Source organism: Onychostruthus taczanowskii, unplaced genomic scaffold, assembly GCF_017590055.1.
Source record: "Onychostruthus taczanowskii isolate IOZ18803 unplaced genomic scaffold, ASM1759005v1 scaffold9, whole genome shotgun sequence".
Lineage (NCBI taxonomy): Eukaryota > Metazoa > Chordata > Aves > Passeriformes > Passeridae > Onychostruthus > Onychostruthus taczanowskii.
Window position 1 is genome coordinate 15,642,183 of NW_024506993.1, and position 24,753 is coordinate 15,666,935.

The 24,753-nt window shown below is 41.6% G+C and overlaps 1 protein-coding gene across 2 annotated transcripts in view; it reads left to right on the forward strand.

Annotated features, from left to right (window-relative positions):
- The first annotated feature begins 1,035 nt into the window (after window positions 1-1,035).
- PRKCD (protein kinase C delta) overlaps window positions 1,036-24,753 on the forward strand; it is a 59,365-nt gene continuing 35,647 nt past the window's right edge. For both annotated transcript variants that reach the window (XM_041425656.1, XM_041425657.1), the window contains exon 1: window positions 1,036-1,160. The gene's annotated coding sequence lies outside the window, so the exon portion shown is untranslated. The remainder of the gene's footprint in view (window positions 1,161-24,753) is intronic.

Sequence of the window (24,753 nt, forward strand, 5' to 3'; positions counted from 1 at the left end):
GTGGAATGTGGCACTTCAGTCTGGACTCTGCAGCGATGTAACAGCTGGGTCACAGCCCCTGCAATGGTGACACCCGCACTGCACACCAGGGGCTGGCACCTGCCCGGAGAAACACCCAGTGACCACAGCACCACGAAAACTCTGGGAATTTCATCACCGTTTTCAGCTAGAGCTGAATGAGGTCATTTAAGATAAAAACATGACAGCAATTATACAGGACCTGTGCGAGTTTAAAAGTGATGACAAAGGTCTGCCTTGAAGTATACAGGTATTTCTCTGGTTCCTACACTTCATACATACCTGTGCTGCAGCCCATCCCTAAAATATCTCATTTTAATACAAATGCTTACAGTACTTGAAGAAAAACCGAGCCCGGTCACTCAGGGCAGAGCACGGACTGGGGGAGCCCCGGCCGGGACCCAGAATGACCCGGTGAAGGCCTCCAAGGCTGAGGTCTGAGGTGAGCTCGCTGAGGCCACGGCAGTGACCACAGAGCGACGGGGTTCGGCCCCATAAGAAACCAATATCCGTGGCTTCTAAGCCACTAAAGAATGTTTTAACCAAAAGCACAGTGAAGGCTGAGGACACTTGAGCGCAGCTCCTCGCCGGGCAGGGGCTCGCTCCGAGCTCCGGCACCTCAGAGCCCGGTGCTTCCCCGCGTCCTGGTGACCAGCGGACCAACACCTCCCAAGCCACCAGAGCGCTGCCGCGGCTGCAGCCACAGCCCCTCGCTCGGCTCGGCTCGGCACGGCACGGAGCCCAGGTGCGGAGCGGAGCCTCGGGCGGGGCCCAGCGCGGGGCTCCCACTGAGGGCTCGGGCGTTCCCACACGCGGCCACCGCCAAGAGACAGGGGAGGGGGGCACGGCAGGGAGGGGACGGAGCCGCGGGGAGCCCGGGCAGGGACAGCCAGCGCCTGGCACGGCACCTCCGGGGCGGGGCGGCGGCAGGAGGAGCAGCGGCGACAGGAGCAGGTGAGCGTGGCCGCAGCCGCGCCGGGGGCGGAGCGGAGCGCGGGGCGGGGAGCGCCGGGCCGTGCCGGGCACACACTGCTCCCTCCCGCCCGCCGCTCCGCCCGCACTCCTTCCCTCTCGCTCTCTGTTTCCCGGGACAGCGCCCGAAACTCGGCGGCGGCCGCGGCTCCCGACGGCTCCCGGACGCGGTGAGTGCCCGTACCTGGCCCGGCGCGGCGCTGCCGCCGCCCGGCAGTTCCTGCCCCGCCTGGGGTGAAGGAGGAAGCGAGACGGGCTCCGGCTCCCTCCGGCCCGCCCGGCTTCCGTGGGGCGCCCGGCGGGCAGAGCGAGAGGGAGGGACATCGAGGGTCCCGGGGCTCCGCCGCCGTCCCCCGTGTGCCCCGGGCAGCGCCTCGGCGCTGGGTGCGGCGGCGGGGCTGTGCCCCCGGCCCGGGGCTGCCTCCTGCGGAGCCTCCATGTTGGGCTGTGGGGAGGGGGCTGCGGCCCGGCCCCCCGGGCTCCCCTCGGTGCGGGGCAAGCCGGGGGCTGCGGCGGGGAGAGCGCCGTGCCCCGTGCGGGGAGCGGCGAGACCCCCGGGGCCGGTCCCTGGCAGGAACATGGAGTTTGCTCCCGGCAGAAATGCCAACTTTGATACCACCAACTTTTTTTCCCACCCAGCCGCCCCGACTCTCTGTTTCAGTCTCGGTGCCGCAGTGAGTTGGGGCAGATGAAACGCACAGTCTTTCAGATGGTCAGGTTTCCAGCTGAATGGCGACGGACAGTAAGGAATGAAGGAGCAGGAATGCCTGGTGCTTTTGTGTACATACATGCCGGGCGTGCATCTATTAAAAAACAATTTTCAGTTCGTCGCTAGAGAATTCCCCGTTTGCATTAGGGCATGAAATATTAAAATAATTGGATTACAGCATTCTGTGGTTACATCTGACATCAGTGTACTTGCGGGCCCTGACTGTTGCACCACTTCACTTCTAGATTGTCCAAAGAGTGTAGATCTGGACCTAGGAGGTTTATGTGCAAGGATGACTTTGCCCTGTATCCCATCCCTTGATACGTCCAAGGAGAGAACTGACTCAGCAGAGCAGCTGGGTGTGGGAGAATCAGTTCAAGTGCTAGATCTTTACCTAGTTTTAGAGACTCATTTAAAGCCTGAACTGCAGTGTTTAGTATCTCTACAAATAATCAGTATCAAAATCCTTGATACCTTTGCAGCGTGTTTAGTTCCTTTAAAATCTTTTTTGCTCCAGACTTGTACAGTCAATAGTCTATTAACAATTTAATAGCAAATTAACTCCTCAGCTTTCCATCTATCAAATAATGCCTTACAGCACTGTGCTAATCAAATAGGAAGCTATAACCAGCATAGATTTCTGAGCAGGAACTCTATGAAGAAGCGTTTCTTAATTGGTTAAGCAATAATTCATAAGCATTTTTAAGTGTATATGCAGGATATCCTGTTTATTTTAGTTCCTGAAAATTACATTAAAAATGAGCTGTTTGTCTTTGAACTGATAGATTTCAGTCACCCCAAGTCACTTCTGTGGAAACCTGCAAATACTGAGGAGAAAAGCAAACATAAGGCTGCAAAACATGGGTTTAGGGTTTTGGTTTTTTTAATGTTTCTCATCCTCACCTTGGATTTTGTAATAAAATACAGGTGTGTGCTTTAATTTAAGAAATTATTAAATGCTGGCATTTTCAGTTTCTTTGACTCACATTTTCAGAATGAAGTGCATTACTTTTGGAACTTCAACAGCTAAAAAACTGAAAGATGCAATAAGATATTTCATTAGTTGTTATTATTTGCCTGTACTGCTAAACACAAAAGAACTTAGGGGCAGCGCAGAAGAATTAAGATTTGGGAATCCTTTGAGATTTTCATCCTACATCTCATAATTCAGATTTGGGTATGAAGGAATTGCTGCCACTCAGTGGCTGATACAAACATACAGAAAAATATATTGAGTTACACAGATGTGATGTCTGTGTGCATAGTGAGAGAGTTATAAGGTGATTCTGCTCAGGCAGTCTGTGTGACATAATTGATTAGGAAGATGCTCATATTGTTATCACCAGAAAAGAGCTCATTGTTAAATTATTTTGCCATTTTTTCCTCATGAATTGATAACCCGCCTTTTCATTAAACATAATCATACAGTAGGGTCCTATTTTTTTGATTGAATGGAACAGTGAAATAGCATATTAATTTTTACTTTTTGATCACACAGCATGGATGAAAAGATACTCTGTACAGAAGGAATTATTTAGAAACTATTCCTAAACCTAAAAACTTAAATTTTCTAGGTACATTTCTTAAAAAGAAATCTTTAGAAGAATCTCTCAAAGAGAACTTGGCTAATGGATGCTATATAGATCTAGGAAATAACAATAAATCTTGGGAAAATGCCATCTATTATTAAAGCAACTGATTTCCTGGGAAAAGCATAGGAGCTTTCAGGCCTTTGTATTTATTTTAATGTCTAAAAGCCACCGTCATTACAATTAAAGTCCATTCAGATTAAGTCCCATCCCTGGAAAGTGTTCAAGGCCAGGGTGAGCAGGACTTTGAGCAAGGTGCTCTAGTGAAGGTGTCCCTGCCCGTGCCAGGGGGGTGGGACTGGATGGTCTTTAAGGTCCCTACCAGCCTTAACCTGTGACTCTGGTGAGCACCTCAGGGCCTAATAGTTTAAATTAATGGGACATCCTTGTTCCCATTTGAAGGGCTGCGCTGTCACCTGGCTCTGCAGAGGCACAAATCTGCCCTCTGCCCATGCACAGCTGGAGCTCAGCTCTGGCTGCTGCTCCCACAAAGAGGAGCCCCTTCCTCAGCTCCCAGTCCCCAGCAGTGCCTGCAGGTGTGGGTGTGCCAAATTCACCCAGGGCAGCTGCTCCACAGGGGGCTGCAGTGGCCCCAGCATGGCCTGTGCAGTGTAAGTAGGTTCCAGGGGTTGGCCAGCACTGAGGTGTGTGCTGGATCGTGTCCAGTGACACAGGTATTTCAGTTCCCCAAAGCTAACTCAGGTGTGTCTCTTCCTGATGCAGTCCCAGTGCATTGTGTGCCTGTAGTCCACCATCCCCTGCAATGCATTTGCAAAGTATGTGCTTCAACTACTGCAGAAATAATGGAGAAAAAAGGGAATAGTCTGGGGATTGGACTGTTTGTTGCAGATGAGTCAGAGCTGAATGTGAAAGATGACAAGAAGGGATTTACCAGTGGAGTCTGGGGGCTGGCTGACTTCATTAGGAGCCAAATTCCTCTGTTAATCATCCACTGATGGAATGATTATGTGACTCTTTACTCTGGGCTTATCCTTGCATTTGAATGCAGCTTCTCCATTCTTCTTATCAGGTTCTGTCCAAAAGCTGCCTGAAAAGCACCAAAACAGTTTGTGTCCCAATAGTTTTTTAACTGCTGCTCTGTGACACAACTTGTCATCTTTCTTGGAGTCTTCCTTTACGTGCATAATCCAAGTGCAGAATTTGTTTCTGTAGAGCTCCATGTGGAGCCAAAGCACAAGGAGCAAGGGGGAAAGCTGCACCCATTCAGAGCCATTTGGGTAGCACATTAAAAGTAATCATTCTGCATCCGCTTGGCTGCACTTTGCAAAGATGCAATTAACAGAAATGAGCCTGGGAGAGCTCTTTACAGCCTTGGTAAAATAATGCTGAAGTGCCCTGTGTTGTGTTCTCATTTCAAAGGCAGTTATTTCTACCCGAAAGAGTTTTTTACACTTTCTTAAAGAGGCACTGCCTCTTCCAGCCGGAGCTGCCCGACAGGTTTTTACAGTATTTGAGTACTTTAGCAGAAACCTGCTCCATAGGAAGCAGTGGATTGCCTCTAGCTCTGCAGGACCTCCTGGCATATCCATACTGCCTTTATGCCTGGAAGCTACACCAGTGTGCTGCTCCTGCACCAGGGACACCAGGAAAGGTAGAGAAATGAGGGATCTGGCACACAGGAGTGCTGGGAACTGCACAAATCTGACCTTGGCAAGAGTCATGCTGGATTTATTTCTGGTCTGCTCTAGACTATACTCTGTTATTACATGTAACATTGTTACAGAGGATAGAAATCTGACATGTATATCTGTGTGTTTCAAATAATTTTCTGTTGGCTTTTTTTTTCTTCTGATTAAAATTTATGCAAGTGGGATATTACATCTGCTTTTTGGTGACAGCAAGTTGCCCTGACATCCATGAAGTTATGTTTTGAACCTGTTTTTTTTTTTTTTCTGATTGACAACAGAGCTGACAGTTTCTGACTAAAAGATGGAAGTGATGCAGCATAGATTTATATCAATAGCTGCAAATCCAAGAGGCAGGCCATAAAATAAATTCTTTGCAAATACTGCTCAAGCCAAGAAAGTGCATAAAACCACTGAATACTTTTTATGGTATCATCTTACTGAAATTAATGTGTTTTCTGGTAATTGCTTTGCCATTGAGTGCAATGCTCTATCTGGAAAAGTTTATTTAAGGATACTTAAGCATAGTTGGTATTCATATGATAATAATCGTCCATAAAGTCTGGGAATGACTATCACAGATAACTTCATGGAACTGATCCATGTTAAGCTTTTAGCCTTGGATGATGCTTGCCTGACTGCTAAGGGAGGAGTGTGTGTGCTTGCCATCTCCTCCCATTTAATCAGCCAACTATCAAACTTAAAAATAAAATAAGCAGCACTACCTCTCTGTGCCTCAGAACAAGGTTATTCTGAATTCCAATCTGCTTTTGAGAACAAAGCAGATGTGTAATGTATATACATATCCTGCTACTTCCTGTGCTTCTGCTTAGAGCTGTGAGCAGGCTGTGGTCTGTCTTGGTTGAGATGTAACCAAATGGTTCCACTTTTACCTGTTGGGGGTAGGAGTGGAGTCAGGAGAGCTCCTTGGAGACTGGATAATAGGGCAGGGTGTCGTTGCTGTGGACATTGTGTGTCTGTGGCAGAGACCCTCCTAAAACAGACTTTTCCCAGAGCCCTTAGTGAGGGTGCCCCTCTTTTCTGAAGAGGTGCACGTGGGCTGAAATCCTTTCCACCCCACAGGGGAGAGGAGTTGTCTCAATTAGTGTCTTGTTTCTCACCTCGTGGATGGCTGAAAATCTCTAAAATGGGGTGTACATTTGCACGAGTGGCTTTGATTTGTGTTTTGTTTAGTCCTTTGCAGTTTCATAAATGGTTTGGGTATTTATGGACTTGGTTTAATCCTGGCTGCCTGCTATCGATGCAGCGCATCTTGAAACATATGCATTAAATCTAAACTTCAGCTTATTTTCCCACACCCCTGAGCTATGATGTAATTCACACTACTGATCTGGAGCTGGAAGCCCAGACCTGTGTTGGTTCAGCTTTGTTGTTTATTTTGTGATAAATTTGTACTGATGAGATGACAAAGAGAAAACTACATGGCTGTTTAGCACTCATTGAGCTACTCTGAGTGTTTGATTTTATCTGCTCCTATGCCCATCAACACCTATTTAATAGAGATCTAATAAAATCCATGTTTGTGTACCTGGCTCTATCATCTTCTCAGGTTTCTTGAGGAAATGCAGTTTAAGCTTTGCCATGGCTTTTCTGCCAAAGGAACTTTTGAAATCTGAGTGTTTATCAGGATCACTTTGTTCCTCATCATTTCAAGGATATTTAAGTTACTTCAGTGCATTGAATGTATCAATATTCACTATGAGGAACAGTTTAAGGAAGAAGGATTTTTGGTTGTGATACCAGATTTTTCTTTCTTATAGTAAAACTTATATTTTTTTTTCAAGATTTAGATGCTTGAACATGTGGATAGATTTTTGAAAAGATGATCAAAACTGTCTTAAGAGCCAAACTTAAGGTTAAGCTTGACTTCCAAATCTGCCTTTGTGTGGGAAATTCTGAGTACAAAGGTAGCTAAGCAATTGCTAATGCATTGTTTGATATCTGAACTATGCTGTTTTAGGAGGCAGTATTTGATTCTTGCATGAACAAAGGAGGGATCTTGTATTTCTGTCTCAAAAGAAACCATTCTCTCCTTTTCCAAAAGTCTTGTGGGCAGAAGTTTGGTAGGAAGATATGGTCCAGCCAGTAACAGGCAGTGTTCATCATATGCTTTCAGCTTGTATTCTCGTGGAAAAGTAAGATAAACAGACATAGTGCAATAACACTTAAAGGCTGTCATGTTTGCAATATGACACCGACTGGCCTGTACGTTTTATCTCAAGATGTTTCTGATATGTTTTGGAATGTCTCTTGGTAACTACATTTTGCTGGTGTGACTTTGTAACCAAAATGGGTACTTTGTACTTCACTGATTTCATTAGGGCCTGTTGAGAAACTGCTAAGGAACACAGTTGTGTGCCTGAATATTTTACTGAAAAACTCTTGTGAGAGTCAGATCTATTCTTGCCTATTTAAAGAAAAAAAAAAAAGTATTTAATGTATATTTCTGTAAGAATAAGCACAGATGGCTGCCATACATCAAGTAGGTGCAGTCAGATTCTATAATTTTGATAAGGAACTCCTTAACTAGATCTGAAACCCTTAGTCAAACAAGTATCTCTGCAGGCGAAGTAGATTTGACTGTAGATGCTTTCAGTATCGATGGATTTGGGTTTTTTTAAAGAATGTTTTTAATGGTCTGGTTCCTGCACTTGCTGATCAATGATGATGACATTTCTTCCGTGCAGTGTGCTGGTCTGTAATGCTGTGCTCATGCTGAGCTGTGAATTGCTCAACAAGGGTTCAGCTGTTTCCTTAAGTGTCTGATGACTGTGGCCTTTGCTGAACTCGGATAGTCTCACTAATGACTTGGGGGTGCTGATTGCCAAATATCCAGAGCAGATTAGTGTGTCAGGGAATTGTGAGCCCTCTCAGGTTACATTTGCTTACATTCCTCAGTAGCTGACAGGAGCCGACAGTTGCGATTTCTGTTTGACAAGTTTACCTAAGAAACAACATCCCAGGGGCAAGAGCTTGTTGCTGTGGACCTGCACTTTCCCAGGTAACTTAAGGGCTAAAATTCAACCAGTTTTACTATGGTCTGAATACAGTAAGCCATTGGCACTGGAACATGTCTTCCCCTGTTCTCTCAGTTGAAAAGGAGATGCCAACATCCCCAGCTACCTCATTCCTTCAAACCTAGCACAAGTTAGGGAAGGACAGTTTAAACCAGGGGTCAGCAGACAGCATTTGCCTAGAAAAAAAATCATGTTGGGAACTACAGAGCAGGAGACACAACTTGAAGCAATATTACAACTTTAGCAGGCATCATGACCCCAGCTCTGCCCAGTGAAAGAAGCATCTCTTGTTGTGCAAATCCACTGAAGTCATTCCACTGGGGATTCCTCACCTTTGCATTAACAAAAGAGACTTGTCATGAGGAAATATTGCCAAATATTTTTTCCTGGTGGATTTTTTTTTTTTCTAAGTAAAAGCTATTTGAAGAAGCATGTTATTTGGACCAAGAGTTTATAGGTCTCTCTGTTAATCCCTGCCATGCTTGTATGAGGTTCTTAGGACTTTTTCCTTCCTCCAGTTTTTTTGGACCCTAACAGTGAGGGAAATCTGCAATCAATTTGTACCTCTCAGTTCATCTGTAATTGCAGAGGATCTATTCTGTTGTACATATGCCTTAGAACATCTTAACTCTTGAAGGTCCTCTGGAATCTGATTCTCCACATGTATTTGGTCTTGTTTCACCAGAGGTTGTGTTTTCTCTCCAGGAAGTCAGGGCGTGTCTGTCTCATTCCCTCAGCAGTCTCAGCTGTGATTTTTGCCTTCCCTGGCTGAGCCATGGCAGCCTGGGCACAGGTTCCCCAGGGCTGCCTCTCTGCAGAGCAGTCAGTTCCAGGCAAGGGTGGGGTTTGTGGTATGTGTGCAGATGTTAAAGTGCTCTCACTGCACCTGCAGTGCAGGCTTGGTGTGCAAGCACCTCTCATGGCTGACCTAGGGACACCTTGTAGGTGTATGTGTGGGTTCCTTTTATCCAAAATTAAAACAAGTTTTGTCCAAAGTGAGAATGCTCTGTTGCAGCCTATATGGGTTTTTACCACTTTCCACGTGGTTCCATTTCCCAAAAAATGAAGTTATTGGCTCTGCAGCACAGACGCCCCACGTGTCCATTGAAGGGAACGTGGGGGTTGCTGGCAAGGGAAAGCAAGAATGCTGAAACTGCCATTTGGGCAAGGAAGTTGATTGATTTCTGCTGTAAAACAAGAGCAGGTGGGAAAGATAAGTACCATGAGTGTGTAGACATGGACAGTGGCAGGGGCAGCCCAGAGGGATGAGAAATGCTCTGCAATGCTGTTCGTCCACGTCACACCCTGTGCTGCCAGCCCCCCTCCTGCTCCATCCTCAGGAACCCCTCCCCAAAACTTCTGTAATACAACCCAAATGCTCTCACCAGGGCCAGGGTGGAGAGAGGAAGTGCAGCTCTAGCTCTTTGCTGTATCCTGGTTTTTGTTTCAGTTTAATTTGCAAGCTTGCTGATTTCTTGCAGTGCCACTAAGAGTTTTCCAGGCAACCCCAGGGTTTTAATGTAATCTGTACCAGTGTCTGTCAGATGGATTTTCTGATCTATTTTGGGTCTTGAAATTTGGAATTAATGTTGCTTTCCTTTTCCAGTGGGTGGCAGTTGAAGCAAAGAGAAATGTTTATTTGCTTGAAAGTTTGTATAGATATGGATTTAAGGAGAACAAGCCAAAATAAGCCAGTTGTTCATTGTCTCTCCTTATGTTGAATTCTGTTCTTTTTGTCTTGCATCTTGCAGCTGGAGAAAAAAACAAAAACCTCTTGTGAGCAAAATCCACTTTTAGTTCCAATCTCCTACTTTTTGTGTGTTGTTCTGTACTCATTTCCTTATTCTCATACCAGTTAATAACTGTGAACCCAATCTTTCCATCTCTAGAACTCTGCATTGCATAAGCCTCCTTTCAAAACTCTGAAGCAGGGAGCTGCTGACTTCTTGCAGCAAAGTGTTCACCTTCCCCAAGCTGTGTTTTGATTTTGAATGTGACATGTAATAGCATTTCTTTCTCTTGTTAAAAAGCTCATCTTGTAAAAAAAAAAAATTAATACTGATTATTTGAAATTTAATGTGTATTTTACATCTAATATCTGTATTCTTGCAGGGTCAGATTTTAACTGGAAATTACTTTCATGCACATTTCATCTATGGAGTTAGTGGATATCTTACTCTCAGCTGAGTTCAAGCATATGTTATTAAAATAAGCAGTACTTGGAATCCAGTGTGCTAGCTAAAGTGCATGTTAAACAGTTCTGAGTAAAACATTAGTATGTGTTTATGGGAATATAAGTATTTTTTTAATGTATAAAATACTCCAGTTCTAAGTACAGTAGAGATTAATTTAAATCTATTCTTCTAAAATTGTAAGAAGTATCTATATCTGTGCTGAAACCAAATGTGAGATTGGTAGTTATTGTTGGATCAAGAAGCAGAATTTAATGTACTTTAAGAAGTACAAATTTTACTCTTTTTTTTCCCAAATACTTAAATTGTGAAAGGACATTTCCAGGATTTCCTAGTGCTTTATTTTGTGGATAAATACTTAATATAGCACAAAAAGCAGTAGAAGTCTTTTATTTTAATGGGGTTTTTTTCCTCTAGGGATGAACTAACCATTCATCTTCTCTCATGTGTGATTATAGCTAAATTAGCAATTAATCTCCATCTCTTCCCTAAAGAAAATGAGCTCTTATATAGCTATTTAATGACTGAGTCAGTTTATCATAGCTAAGCCTTGTCTAAGCTTATATGCCAGTCCACTTTAAGTCTGCTCTTAAATTGATGCAGTTAAATACAAAAGCTTGTGCAAACACAGTCATTCTAAATGTTTATAAACTGATTTGCCACTTGTGTGGATACAAGTTCTGCTGCTTCTGTGGTTGATGGATGAAACTTGCAAACTGATTTAGGACTCTAAATGGAAAAATATCCAGGAAGAAACCTTTCTTCCCCTTCTGGCCAAGTGAAATAAAAAGGAATTAATTACCAGAGCTGAGCTTTGTCGTGTTGATAACAAAAATGATTTTGCTTAGCAGCAGTACTCTATGGCTATAATAACCTAAAATGGAAAACTTTTCGAAGTAAAAAGTACTCTGAAAGTTACAACATAGCATGATCTTAGTTTTATAAAAGGAACCCACTCAAACAGAAAATTACTCCTTTGAAAGTCATTACCTTTTTTTTGGTTTTTGGGGGTTTTTTTGGTGGTTTTTTTGGTTGATTGTTTGGTTTTTTGTTGTTGTTGTTTTGGGGTTTTTTGTTACAAGACTCTATAATAACATCTGTGATGACTTCAATGCAAGTCAGTAGAAAAAACCCCCACATTTATTTTCAGTTCCTTTATCTGTCGGTTCCTGGAATATCACTTGCTGGAAAATGATGCTTCTATAGATGGTGAGGAAAAGGCTCTAAATTATTTTAAAACATTTTGATACACATGTCATGTGTCATGGCATTCTTGAATTCTGGAGGGTTTTATGCTTTCTTTAAGACTTCATCCAACTGGCAAATCTTGTTTGGAGGGCTGTAGAAGGGTTTTAGCATTATTCCTATTCTGGATTACAAAAAGCCATCTACTTGTATTATGGTTCGGGTATTTTTCTTTCTTTGCTTTTCTTATTTTTTTTTTAATAAATCTGGTTTTCTTGCTGTTACTTCATTTTACTTTTCAGTGAATAAAGCTGATCCTAATACTAAAAATGTTTTGAGTGAGTCTCAAACAGAGGGATGTTTTCTTTGTTTGCTTTAAACAAACCATGTCAGTTACACGGCTCTGTTTTGAATTAACAGCTCTCCAAGCTGTGTTGACCATTTAATGCTTCTCAGACACTGATCATTCAAACACTTCAAAGGAAAGACGGCCATATCTGGTGTTTTATCCTCTTAAAAGCACAAAAAAGGATGCCAGACTCAGGTAATTGAAAATGTTTGTTGTAAGCAAGGTGTCCCAGTCCGGCCAAGGTGGAAGAACCTATCCCTGTTCTCCTGTGTTTAGTTTTGATTTGGTTAGTAGAGGCACCCTGCTGCCTAATAAGAGTTAAAGATAAGTTAAAACTTTGCCTGTTTGTGTCTCTCTGATTTTGGTTTTATTCTTGTGGTCCTTTAGCTCTTATTTGGAGTTCTAGTGGGTGAAGTCACAGTAAATGGAGAGAAGCAGGCGTAATGCTCTCTTGCATTTTCTGGGTTCTCCAGCATTGGGAGGAAATGATGAATCTGACTCCTTGTTCTTAGAAAGCTCATTTATTATTTTATGATGTTATATTATATTAAAGAATGCTATACTAAACTATACTAAAGAATACAGAAAGGATACTTACAGAAAGCTAGAAACAATCCTAATGAAAATTCGTGACTCTTTCCAGAGCCTTGACACAGCTGGCACATAACTGGCCAATCAGCAAAAACAATTCATGTGCAACCAATGAAACAATCACCTGTTGGTAAATAATGTCCAAATGCATTCCCCAGTAGCAAAACACAGGAGAAGCAAAGCAGATAATTATTGTTTTCATTTTTCTCTGAGGCTTCTCAGCTTCCCAGGAGAGAAATTCTGGGCAAGGAGATTTTTCCAGAAAATATGACGGTGACAATACTCTTCTGATAAGGGTCTTACTTGCCCAAGTCCACTTAATACCACTTTTTAATTACTTAACCGTTCAGTCTCCCAAAGTAATTTGTTAGGAAAGTCACAAAAAACCCCACTTTGCAGTCCATCAGTGTCTGCTGTGTAAGCATTTTAAAGCCTGTGTATAAATACCCCAGTGTAGATCCATCTGCTCTCTGTGCTCAAGGTGAGAGGCAATGGAGGGAAGCAGGGGCAGGTGGGGGAAATGTTTGCAGCTGGATGTGGGACTCTGGAGAGATAAGACAGTGACAGTGCTGTTGTACTGGGTAGCAGAATTGCTCTGCTTCTGCTGGACCCCTGACAAATTGAGTAGTTTGGGGAATTGTTTGCTTGCTGCGTGCCCAGGTCATGGGTAATGAAACTTGTGTTTGTTCAGGGTTTTGGTTCTGGGGATTTGGGTGTTTGGTTGTTTTTTCAGGGTTTTTTTGCCTGTTTTTCCTGTTGCAGTAGCCCAAGAGCAGGTGCCTGGTTGGGACACCCCAGCAAGTCCTGTCAGTGTCCCGTGGTTTGCTGCCTGCCCCATCTCTGACAGGCTGAGCACTGAGCTGTCCAGCTGGGACACAGCCACAGCTCCCATCCAGCAGTGTAGGGCTGAGCTCAGTTCTGTGTGCTGCAAAGCAACACCCACTGCTGTCCTTGCACAGCCTGACCCCTTCCCTGGTGCAAGCTGGAGAAATTTCCCTCTAACTGACACTACACAATACTGTATCAAAGCTGGAACAAGGATGAGGTAGATGTTCTGCCAACATCCTAGGGAAAAGCAAATACTCTTGAGAGTCTTGAATTTTCCTGTGCATTCTTTGTGACTTTATGATTATAAAATTTCTGAGAGATTTCTTTTCCTCAAAGTTAGGTTTTACTATGTGAATATGTATAATTCACATATTTTGTGCCTGTGGAGGTGTGCTAATAAGATGGGGGTAAAGTAAGTGGAGTGCCAATGAGAGCGTTGTCCTCTAGGAAAAGAAGCTGGAAAAGGTTTTTAGGTCCATTTCATCTTCTCCAAAATTCTAGCTGGACTTTCTCAGTATCACTTGGAGCCATGTTCTGATACTGACTGCTTCTCTCTGGAAGCACTTGCACAAAGCCAGGCTAGCAGGGTCATACTGTACTCACATTTACCTGAGATTGTGGTTGGTTGGGCTTGAGAATCTTTGCACTCAACTGTACAGAATTTTTCATTTTGAATCTTCTGAAGGCTTGATCAGATAAATTGCTGGAAGGGTGTGTTCTGTGTATCAGTGAGCACAATCTTTTCCTGTTGGAGACTAAGTGTGGTGAAATGGAAGACAGAAGCTATGGGAAGCCCCTGTTGTGTGTTTGATGCAGCCGCAAGCTGGAATCTCAGGTTGTAGATCAAAGAATGGTAGGTGTCCTTTAAACTTCTTGGGCTTTATGCAATGCAATGACTTCAACTGTTGCAGCATTTTTTATTAAGCTTTTCTCAATATTCCCATGCTCTAAAGAATTAGCACCCATGTAGTTTGTGTTCAGCTTGCTTGGACAGCTGGAGGTGGAGAGGATTGGCGGAAGACTTCGGCACCATTTTTCCATTAGTTGCGTCTTTCCAAAGCCTCAAAGAGTACAATTGCTCTTTTCTAGTCAAATGTGTAGTGCTGTGTGACATCAGGTGCATATGGCATTCATCAACAATGGAAATGTTCAGCTGAGCAGTAATAACATCTACAAATAAGTGATAATGCAAACAAGTGATGAGTAATCCCTAGCAAGCAACATATTAAGAGGGAGTAGGCTGCTTGCTTCTGTTCCTTTAACGTGAATCCTGGAATCCAGAGGTGGATTGTCTCTGACTGTGCATTTCATATACACATTTCTAAACTCATTCCCACATCATTTATAGGTTGAAGTTGTCCAAGTTTTGAATTGGCCTTTTGGAGAACAATGTTAGTGCTCTTTGTTTTCTAGGTGTTGCTAAATACTAAGAAAGAAATAAAATGTTAGCTTTTACTTTGAAGCAGTTTTCAGATGTTTGGTTGTGTGTTCTAACAGTGCAAATCAAAGCACTGCATTCTTTGTAGGTCAGTCGAAAGGGCTGAAGTGGTAGCAAGAAGGTGGCCATGGGCTACTTGAGGGATCTCCACTGATGGGAGATGCCCAGGGGCCTGAGAGGGGACTGCAGATGAATTGGATCCTGTTAATTCCTTCCAGTGTTAGCAGTGCTGGAGGAACCCAGCAGGGAAAGCAAAATGCTCATTTATTTACTTCACAGCCAAACCAAGAGCCAGAAACCTCTGTACTTCACCCTGCCCAGAGCCTTGGCCTGCTGCAAAGACATCCAAGTTTATCTGTTGCTGTTAGACTTTGCTTTGCCTACACATCCTCAAATACTGCACAGCCCATCGTATCAGGAAGGAATTAAATAGTGACTGGAGTTACTTGGGCTCACCAGACTTTGAACAATGTCTGAATAAAACCGTATTGAAAGCAGTACAAACAGTTTTCCTTTTGCTGTAGCTGTGTTTGCAAAGATTTCAGTATGGCCATAATTTACCTGGCTTGGTAGCACTATCATTGACAGAGAAATAAATGAATTCTTACATTCATGCTTGTGCTTCAAGAATGGAATTTCCCTGATTTTAAGCAGAAAACACATTTAGTTAAAATGTTAATGAAGCTGATATCTTTTTCTTTCTGCTGCAATTTTTTTAACCAGTGCCATTGCACCCATTAAGGGATATGGGCTATGTGTGACCTGAAACACTGAAGAGAAGTCTCCATATTTTGTTGATGAAGTGTGAAAATAGGAAAATGTAATCTTAATATTGCCTTAAGAAAGAGAGAAATCAATTTGAGACCTCAAATGCTGTACTTTAAAACACATTTTGGCTTTCTGGTGACATCAGTCCTAGTAGAGAGTACTTCACAGAACTGAAACTCATCTTTCACTTTTCACTTTGTGTGCCTGTGCTCTACTTTCTTTTCCCTGCCTTTTTTGTGCTTTGCTAAAAAGGCAGATGCAGTTCAACACTTTTTTCCCTAAAAGGCATGTTGTACAAAGAAGTTCTGCAGTCAAACCTTTTTAAATCATAAAAAAACCCTTTGATTTTCTGTTTCTCAGCTTGCTCTCTGCCTTCACCTTTGCTTCCTGTATTTTAGGATACATAAGTAGCAAACAGTCAGAAACTGATTTTAAGAAACTTTACTGGGTTACTTTGATTCTGCCGCTTAGTTTAATCCTTTCAGAGACTAATTGCAGTTCCCCTGGTGCTCTTAGGAAACGCTGAAGCGAGTCCATTTTTGAAACAAATGACCAATTCCAACAGTAATTCTAGCAGGAAGCAGTCAATGACAATTTAATGAATTTCTGAGATCAGTCATTAAGTCATCTTTCTCTGTCCTTAATTTGTTATATGGAAACTGCTCGTTTTACACATGTCCTGGTTTTGGAGAAAAAAAAAACCAAATTGATGATCTCTGAAAATGTGTACAGTGTTAGTATCTAGTTTATTTAGGAATGGATGGTAAAACTCCAGAGAAAAACATGTGATGTGGTAAAATGTATTTGCTCAAGATAAAGTGTCTCAGTCATCTTATAAAGGTATGGGAGTATTTGGAGTTTTTTCCCCACTTTTTTCCTCTGAACAAAATCCCGTGTGCTGCTGTCAAGTCCTCAGCAGTTTGCAATCACATGTTCCTAGGATCTGTCACAGTAATTAATTTTTGTGACTCTCTTCAAAGCAGCAACTTAAAAGATTTTTTTTTTCCTTTTAATTGCTGAAGTTTGGTACTAACCTTCCCAATGATTTGTTCAGTAGCAGGTAATGCAGGGGAGTAGCACAGTGAGCTGGCATTCAGAAGTTGCTCATAGCTGCAGGTTTTTCGCTTTCAAAATACTTTTGAAAAAAGTAAAGTCAGCAGAGGGGTGAAAACTCTGTAAAATTCAGAGCAACTGTACTGTGATCAAACAATTCTGCAAGTGTGTACTGTTGAGTTTTTCAAAGTTCATGCTTGTTTTGTTTGGTGAAATACTTTGAAAGAGCTGATATGACATTAGTGTGAAGTGTAAAGTTATACAAATAAAGTCATGTATTCCTGTTAAACCCCACCTCTGGCGATATATTAGGGCATAGAAGTTTGGGCTGTTTTACAGTAGCTGGCTTGTCCTTCCTAGTTAGATTTTGCCATGTTTGAAAGGGTCTTTGTTACACTCTTTGGCTCCTCTTGCCATTGATACACAGGTCTGAGGTTTTCCTGTTCAGGGAGAATTTGGCTGCACTCACTGTGCTGCTTCTAGTAAAGCTCGTAGAGCAGAGTGTTGTCTTGGAAAATGTAACAGATTGGGTTTTATTCAGCTAGTATATTTTGGACCTTTACCACATTCTCATTTATCTCTCACTCACAGAAACACTCCAAAATGGCAACCATGTAATCTTTTTTAGATTGTAGAGCCTTTGTTATGGCTCCAGAGTTTGATGCCTGACATTTTACTGTGTGCTTTGATCCTGGTTTTCTGGTTTGTGTTTTTGTTTGGTTTGTGTTTTTTCCCCCCTGGTGCCTGTGGAAACATTCAAAGTCCTGATTATTTTCAGGGACTAATATAACTTTTTATGGAATCATATTGAAAAAGAGCTTTGTTAGATTAGTGAAGCATTCACGTGCATTCATTTGCCGAGTTGTGGGTTTTTGCTAAATCCTAATTCTTCTCTATGAGGGTACAACTTTAATAATTTTACTTTCTGCTTCCAAGCTGGCTCTTTGTGAACAAGGAAAAGGTTCCTGGTGATGCTTCATCATAAGGGCATAAGGGCTCCTCTGTTGGTTGTTCCTTGACTTGTTTTTTGTCATTCCTATTTGAGTTATTGTCTAAATTCAGGATATTTAGTTGTGATAAACTATAGCAGTTGCAAGAAACTCTGTCTCCTTGTAGAGAGCCACATTAGTATTTCAAATAATTGTTCTTGATTCAGTGTTAGTGCTCAAGACAGCAAGGATGAAGCAGTTCCATTTGGCTGCTGCTCCATTTACAGTGTGGAAAGCTTCTCTCTTGTGGCTCTGCCCAGTTTTTCTGGAAAATCAGTAGTTTTCAGGCTACAAGACTCATTTAGTTGGATTCTTAGTTTCAGTGGTCAACTTTAATTTCCTGCCAGGTGCAAACACTTGGTCCTGGAGGACTTTGTCACTGTGGCTTAGATTTACCACAGCCTGGGTCTTAAAAGTTGTAGTTTGCCTAGAAGAAAACTCATCTGTCTAGGAAGATACTACCAAAGAAAATTCTGGAAAAGGGGTTAACAGTGAGTCTGCTAAGTATTTCTTTTGTTCTTTAGTGTTTGAGTTAATAGAGTTTAACTCAGTAGAGTGAAATTCTTGTGGTTAACCTGTACTAGAAACAGGTAGGAAGCACAGACTGGTGTGCTGGGCTTCCCAAGAAAGACAAACTTGGTGGCTTTGAGTTAGTGCATTACTCATCGACTACCTTGTGTATTCAAGGAAAAATTCCAGATACTCCCCCAGTGATGTGACTGTTTCTGTCTTGCCTAGGCGTGGTTACGGCCCCTATCCAAGAGGTTTAGAAGGCAGAGTACAATCTTTGCCAAGTATGAAAGACAGGTATGACAGGCAAGTACTCTTGGCAGGCAATTTCGTTTATTATTCAGCTATTTGAAAGGGCAAGCTGCCAGCTTTCCACGCTAAAGGGAAGATAATTGCCTAACAAGGTCACTGGGAACAAGGAATACTGTGGGACAGAAATTTTGTCCTGTCCCTTGGTAGAACAGATCATTTTATTTCATTGCATGCTGGAAGGACCCATGAGGCCTAAATCATGCCAGTTCCAGACACTGTATATGTACCATGTCTTCCACTGCCAGCCAGAAAAATGTGTTTCTGAAATGTTGGAAGGTGCCCAAGTGAGGATTAATATGCAAACTAGAACTGACTGAGGCTGGCTGTAGTAGTGTAGTACCTTCCTTAAATGTGTAAAGAGAGGAGGAAGTTGGGATTTTTTTTGTTTCTCTTTAATTCAGTAGGAATGGTGTCTTATTTTGGGGGGAGTTTTTCTGTTTATTAGCTTAAACTGCTCTGAAAATAGTGTCAGTAATTTTCTTGTTCACTGTGTTGCTGATTAGAGTAAGTCAGATTTTTTTGGGGCTATTTTCACTGTCTCATTGAGGTGGAATTATTTGCATTTTAAAAGAGGGGAGTTGTTATAGGAGAAGTAAAAGTTTCTCCTCTATTTAAGATACTAATCTCATATTTTAGAGATAGACTCAGCTATACCTGTGTCTTCAGAGTACATACCAGGTAATTTATAGCCATGTTCTAATAAAGAACTGAAGGGGGGTTTTTTGGGTGAAACTTAACAACTCCTCTGTCCCTTTGAGGCAGAAAACCTGCAATGTCTGTGGAACTTCAGTGTCATGATTAAAATTAGACATACTTGTAAGTAACCAAAACCACATCTACTAATCAGAGAGGTTAAGCAGCTTCAGTGGAGTTTGCTGGCAGTCATGACTGTAGTGCATGTCAGAGGCTGTTATTGCTGTTCTCAGTGAGTCATTTGGGTAACAGAGGTCATAATTTAATTTGTAGTTGTGTACATAAGTACACAGAGCACGGGAACCACCTGTTAACTACTTCTACATTTTAATACATTTTTGAATGATAGACAGTAAAAATATACTTCCAAAGGGAGAGGAGCAATCTGAAAGAGATATGTGCTTATACAGCATGTATAAACTGCATGTATTCAGAGAGAGCTTTATCTTTCTGATGCCACACTGAAACATTTATATGATCCTCAAATAATGCATGTGCAATAGACACAATGAACTGTCGGTCAACTTCCAGAAAAGTTGCTCAGTGTTTTTCTCAGAAGGTACCATCCTTCAGCTTCCTGGTAAAAGAGAAACCATTGTTTGGAAATAATCTAGTGATCCATTTAATGATTTTCTGTAGCTCAGCACCTGGTGGAAGATTAAAAAAATATATAAATAGCTGCTTTTCTGCTGTTGGTGCTTTGTTCCTTCTGAAACAAAAAGTGCCCAGCTACCCTCACAATAAGATGAAGAGAAAAACAAAAAAGGCCTTGGCCAAAGTCTTAAAATGGTCTGGGGACTCTCTGCCTCTGCAACCCTCTCCTTCACTCCCTCCATGCAGCAGGGATGGCCCATCACTGCATTCCTCAAGCTTAGGGGTGGTACTGACTGGTTTTGCTGAGCCTGCTGAGGAGCTGGAGTCCATCAAGGCTGGTTTGTCCATCATTTCTGTTCCTGGCAGATGCCTCCTAAGAAGACATGTACTGATTTAGGAGCTCAGCTGAAGTTGTGGTCCCTGGAATGCATCCCAACAAGGACACTGCCACTCAAAGGAGTGTGGTCCAAACACTCACACATGAGCTATTTATTCCCTTAAAATGTGGAGTGCTTCATTCTCAAGATGCAGCACAATTGCTTTTTCCTCAGAGTACTTAAATCCTATTTTCAAGACCTAAGAGTTTCCAGTATCATATCAGTGTACTCATGGTGTTAATGCTTTTTGGTTTTTACTGTGTTTTTTAGTAAACTCTGTGTTCCCATGTACTCTCCCACAGTTTGAACAGGAATGTTTGTCTGTAAACTGTGCCAAAAAGAGGGATTAAAATTCTCCAGAAGTTGTAGGCGCTAACTGAGGAATTACAAGAAGAAAAGAATTCTTCTAAATACACTTAATTAGGGTTTGTCACTTTAAAAAAATCATAAGCAGACTCAAATCTGATAATCCAGAACTCTGTATATACAATCTGTTAGTTTGCTTGAGAAGGAAGAATCATTTATGCTGTGTGTATCCCAAAATCCAGCCACCAAGGTCTGTCCCCTGGATGATTAAGACAAGGTGAAAGCTAGCAACAAAAGTAAAAATTTTCAAATTCCTTTCCATCTTTCCCTCCCACCTGTTGCCTATTTTTAATCCCATGCTGGATACCGTTGACAGGCAGTGATCTAAACTCTCTTAACAATTTGGCTTTCAAACATGTTTGAGTTGTTTCTTCCAGATCTAGATCTCCTTTTTGTTCTGTGGTTTGGCTCTTACTGACTTCTCTCTGCATACTGTGTGGTCCAGAACATTTATATCACCTGCTAAATACCTATGGGGAAACAATCTTGAGTTCTTCAGGAGCTCTGGTTATCTCTATTTGTTCATCTTAAGTTGTAGTTTGCGTTGCTTGTACTGTTGGCTCTCAATGTCATATGTGAGTCTCTCTCCTGTTAGATGCTTAAGCAATATTTATGGAGTGTTTGTAAACTTACAGGCAGAGTGTCTGGGAATGTTTGGTGTGTTCCCATGGAGCTGAACTGTATTTTGACAGCTGGTAAATGCCACCAAGCCTCCAGAGGCCACTGCTCCCTATCTGCCATTCCTCCACCATTTAGATGACTTGTGATAGCTGTTCTGCAAACAGGGCTGTGATTGACAATCTCAATTGCAAAATGTATCTGTTATTTGTAGGATTTGTTCAGACCAAGAAGTTTTGCTTTTCTCTGTAAATACATATGTTTGAAATTGAGTTGAGAGTTGGTGTTAACAAATTGTATTTTTAATATTAAAGTTTCTGTTGTGAGTCTTCACAATTAAAGCACTTTGCCAAGTGTCTGCATGTTGTTTTATTAGAGCAAACTAAGGAGCAGAGAAGTTAAAAGGTTTCTCAGTGTCATAGGGCATTCAGGATCAAATTCAAAGGAAGACAGTACAGTTCAACCTGGGACCTGGTCTACTTTTATGGTTACTAACGCCCCCCCCCTGTAGTAGCAGAAGTCACCAATTGCTTCTCTGCAGTCTAATCTCTCCCTGTTGTGTATGTTTGGATGTGAAAATGAGGTTTCAGTCATCCTTGGTAGGGAGTCCAATGAATATTGAAACCTGAAGGAATGCTGGTGTTTCCTACTTGAGAGGTGCCTCCTGAAACTGAGGCCAGCTGGGCCTTGGCCCCAGGAGGAAAAACAAAGAACCTGGGCTATAGTGTTCCTTGAGGTAAAGGATGTTTTGAGGTGTAGTGAAACATTTGTCGAAATGATTCCTCACTTGTGTGTAAGGGAATGAATAAAAGAATGAACGTGTTGTAAGGCTGGTCTTGTCATTGGTCTTGTCTTTGGGTACCCTCTAGTCTGGTGGGTGAGTAGATAACATGAAACTCTTGCTAATGATGGGTAAAAAAACAGGAAGAGAAGCAAGTAGAATAAATTTAGTCTTTCTATTTTAAGTTCTCTTTTTTCACTTCCCTGGGCATTTCCATTCTCCATCATTCCTTGTATTCAGCTTGGTTTACTTATCATTATTCATTGTAGGGGAAGCCTGGGGGTTTTCAGGGTAACAGTTTTGTAGGAAAAATAGGTTTTACTTAACACTGTGTAGGATATCAACTGAGAACTTGTCATTTAAGGTGCTACTGACATCTACATCAAGCCTGGCCTGTAGTCTTCTCATCCCAAACTAAAATGCAAAAGTTCTATTCCTCTGCCCTTCAGCTCTTCAGTGGGTTCTCCTTGAGGTTGATTCAAACATCCCACTTTTCCAAAGGCCCTTAAAAGAAAAAAACTTTTGAAAAAGAAATCTTATAATGTTATAAAGATATGTCTCAAAGGTGGCTAGATATTCTACAAACTTCTTGGGATGCCATTTGGATATTAAGTTTGGTAAATTTATTTCAGATTGAAAAAAGGATGTTGGAAGGGAGCTTTAGGAAGTGCAGGGCTTTAATGAGTATTTGTAATGGCAGATTACCTGTCTGTGCAGTTCTGAGCTGTGTCCTTACTCAGCACTCTGGCTCCTTGGTTCATGAGCAAGCACGGAAGTTGGGAGTTTCCACAAGAATTACTCACATCAAGGAGGAATCCTAAGAGGCTCGTCCCTGTCTGATCACAGAAGCAAATTAATTAACCTGCATGCATAATGCATCTTTCCAAAATTACAGACAGACTCTTGACTCTCTTTGCTGTAGGGGACAGCAGGAGAAGTTCTGAAAATAAATTCAGTCACTTGTTGCCTCAGAAATGTGTTGAATTGCTGTTAGGAGCCTGTAACTGGCCATCCTGACACCTTGCTGAAAGTAGAGTATTGTTGGGTATCTTTGAAAGTATCTTTCTGTTGGGTGTTTTTGAAAGAAATTATAAAAGACTTTAGAGACTTCAGATGATAATCCTTAGCTATGATGAGGTATTGCTGCTATATAGCCAAGCCTGTCAGTAACCATTTGTGCAGTTTCACTTTCTGGTAGGCAGGTGATGATGGGAAAAGGGAACAGAGGAAGGGAGGTCAGCAGTAAATGGATCACAAACCAAACCTTGATCTTTTGACTCTCTCATGCCAAGATCTTAAATGTAATACTGTGTTCCACTGAACTCCTTACAACTGCCTGGAGTGGCTTTTTCTCTGTGTAGCTCATGTAACTTCACTAGGAGATGCTGGAATAGTTCAAACTGTGCCTTTTAAAGTTGTTGCTGGAAATTGTTTAGAGATTCTAACCATTCTCTGTTTGGAGAACAGAAATTGATGTTTTCATTGTAGAGCATCCTGAAAGTTTGTTCTGAATTAAGCAAGAGACACAAAATATTTACTAACAAGAAACCAAACGGAACAGTGTTTTCTCTTCTGTGGGTAGTTTATTGTACTTGCTTGTCCTAAAATTTAACATGGTGTTGGAAGTTAGTTACAAACAATGGAAACAACTCTACCCCACTACTGTCTATGTCTCCTAAACTGGAGATTATGCAATAATACAGATTCATGCTTAAAGTGCTTCTATTTTGATTTTGTGGTCAAAGATTGAAAGTAAAACCAGATACTTGCTCAGATCTCCTTTTGGGAAGGGTGAAGAATCTATTTCTTGGGCAGTGCCTACACTATGTGTCACTGCTCCAGAACTGTACTAAATACCTGTTGTATTTGTTACTTGTTTTATCCGAGTCTTTCACAAGTAGCAACATGAGGAGATTTTATCAGAATAACTGGAGATTTAAACTCCTGTAACTCCTAATGCCCCAATTTAAAAGTATTCTGATGTTTAGCTGCACTGCACTGAATCTTGTAGCTTACATTAAGCATTTTGAAAGAGGTCAGGGTACAAATCCAGTTTGCTGTGATATCAATTCCATGCATTAAGGTGGATTGATAAGAATATGATTAGCACCATTTTTTTAAAAGGAACTATTTTCAATTTGTCTTAATTCTCTTATGCCAGATGGGTGTTTTCTGCCTGTCCATCTTCCACCGTAAATGAATGCTATTGCTAGAAAAACGTTACTTGCAATAATAGGAAAGAATCTGTCTTCACCAGTTTTTTCTGTTTCTTCTTTGAGAAGTTCTTGTTTTATTTCCTAGGTACCCTTTTACCCTGTAAGTAATGGTAGGGCAGATGCAGGCCTTGCTCTGGAGGTTTCTGTGTAGTTTTTGAGGGTAATGTCTGAAGTCAGCCACACAGAGTTTGTTCTCCATTTTCATTTTCAACTTTTCCTCTGGAAAAGAAAATGACAGCAGCTTGAATAGTTTTGTATTATTTACTTGAGATGTGTAAGTTGTTACTTAAAATACCATAGTTTTTATATTCAATTATAATCTGTAATCCTAACAAAATAAGGGAAATAGTTCTACCACTGAGTAAATACTGCATGACATACACTATTTCCAGTATTTCCAGTAATACTGGAAACTTTCCTCAGTTTCACTTACACAAGATATGAAAGTTAAATTTTGCCTTTTGGCAAGGGAGCTGCTCTAAGTAGTTTTATATGTTTGGTAGTCAAGATTGTATCAAACTTTACTATATTCAGTTGACATATGTTGGAAATCAAGATGTCTTTATGCAATATTTTCCTCATAACATTTTAAAATTAAAAACCAAAAATGGAACAAAATGTTAATGAGAGGAGATAATTATGAAAATTACCCTCCTTGCTCAGGATATCCGATCTTCATGCGTGTGATCCATATTTGCACATCTCACCTGATGCAGTTCCTCAGTGCACGTCTTAGATGAAGGTGGGGTGCTGACAGCTGCAAGAGAATCGTGAGGCTCTTTTCTCCTTTGACATCTCCTCAGATGAATTTTAAGTGATTTTCTGTCAAAAATAGGTTTCATAACTTCATTTCCAGATGTGGATTTTGTTTTAGAGCAGTTAGGAAAACGTTTATGCTCTGCTTGGAAAACTGCATCAGCG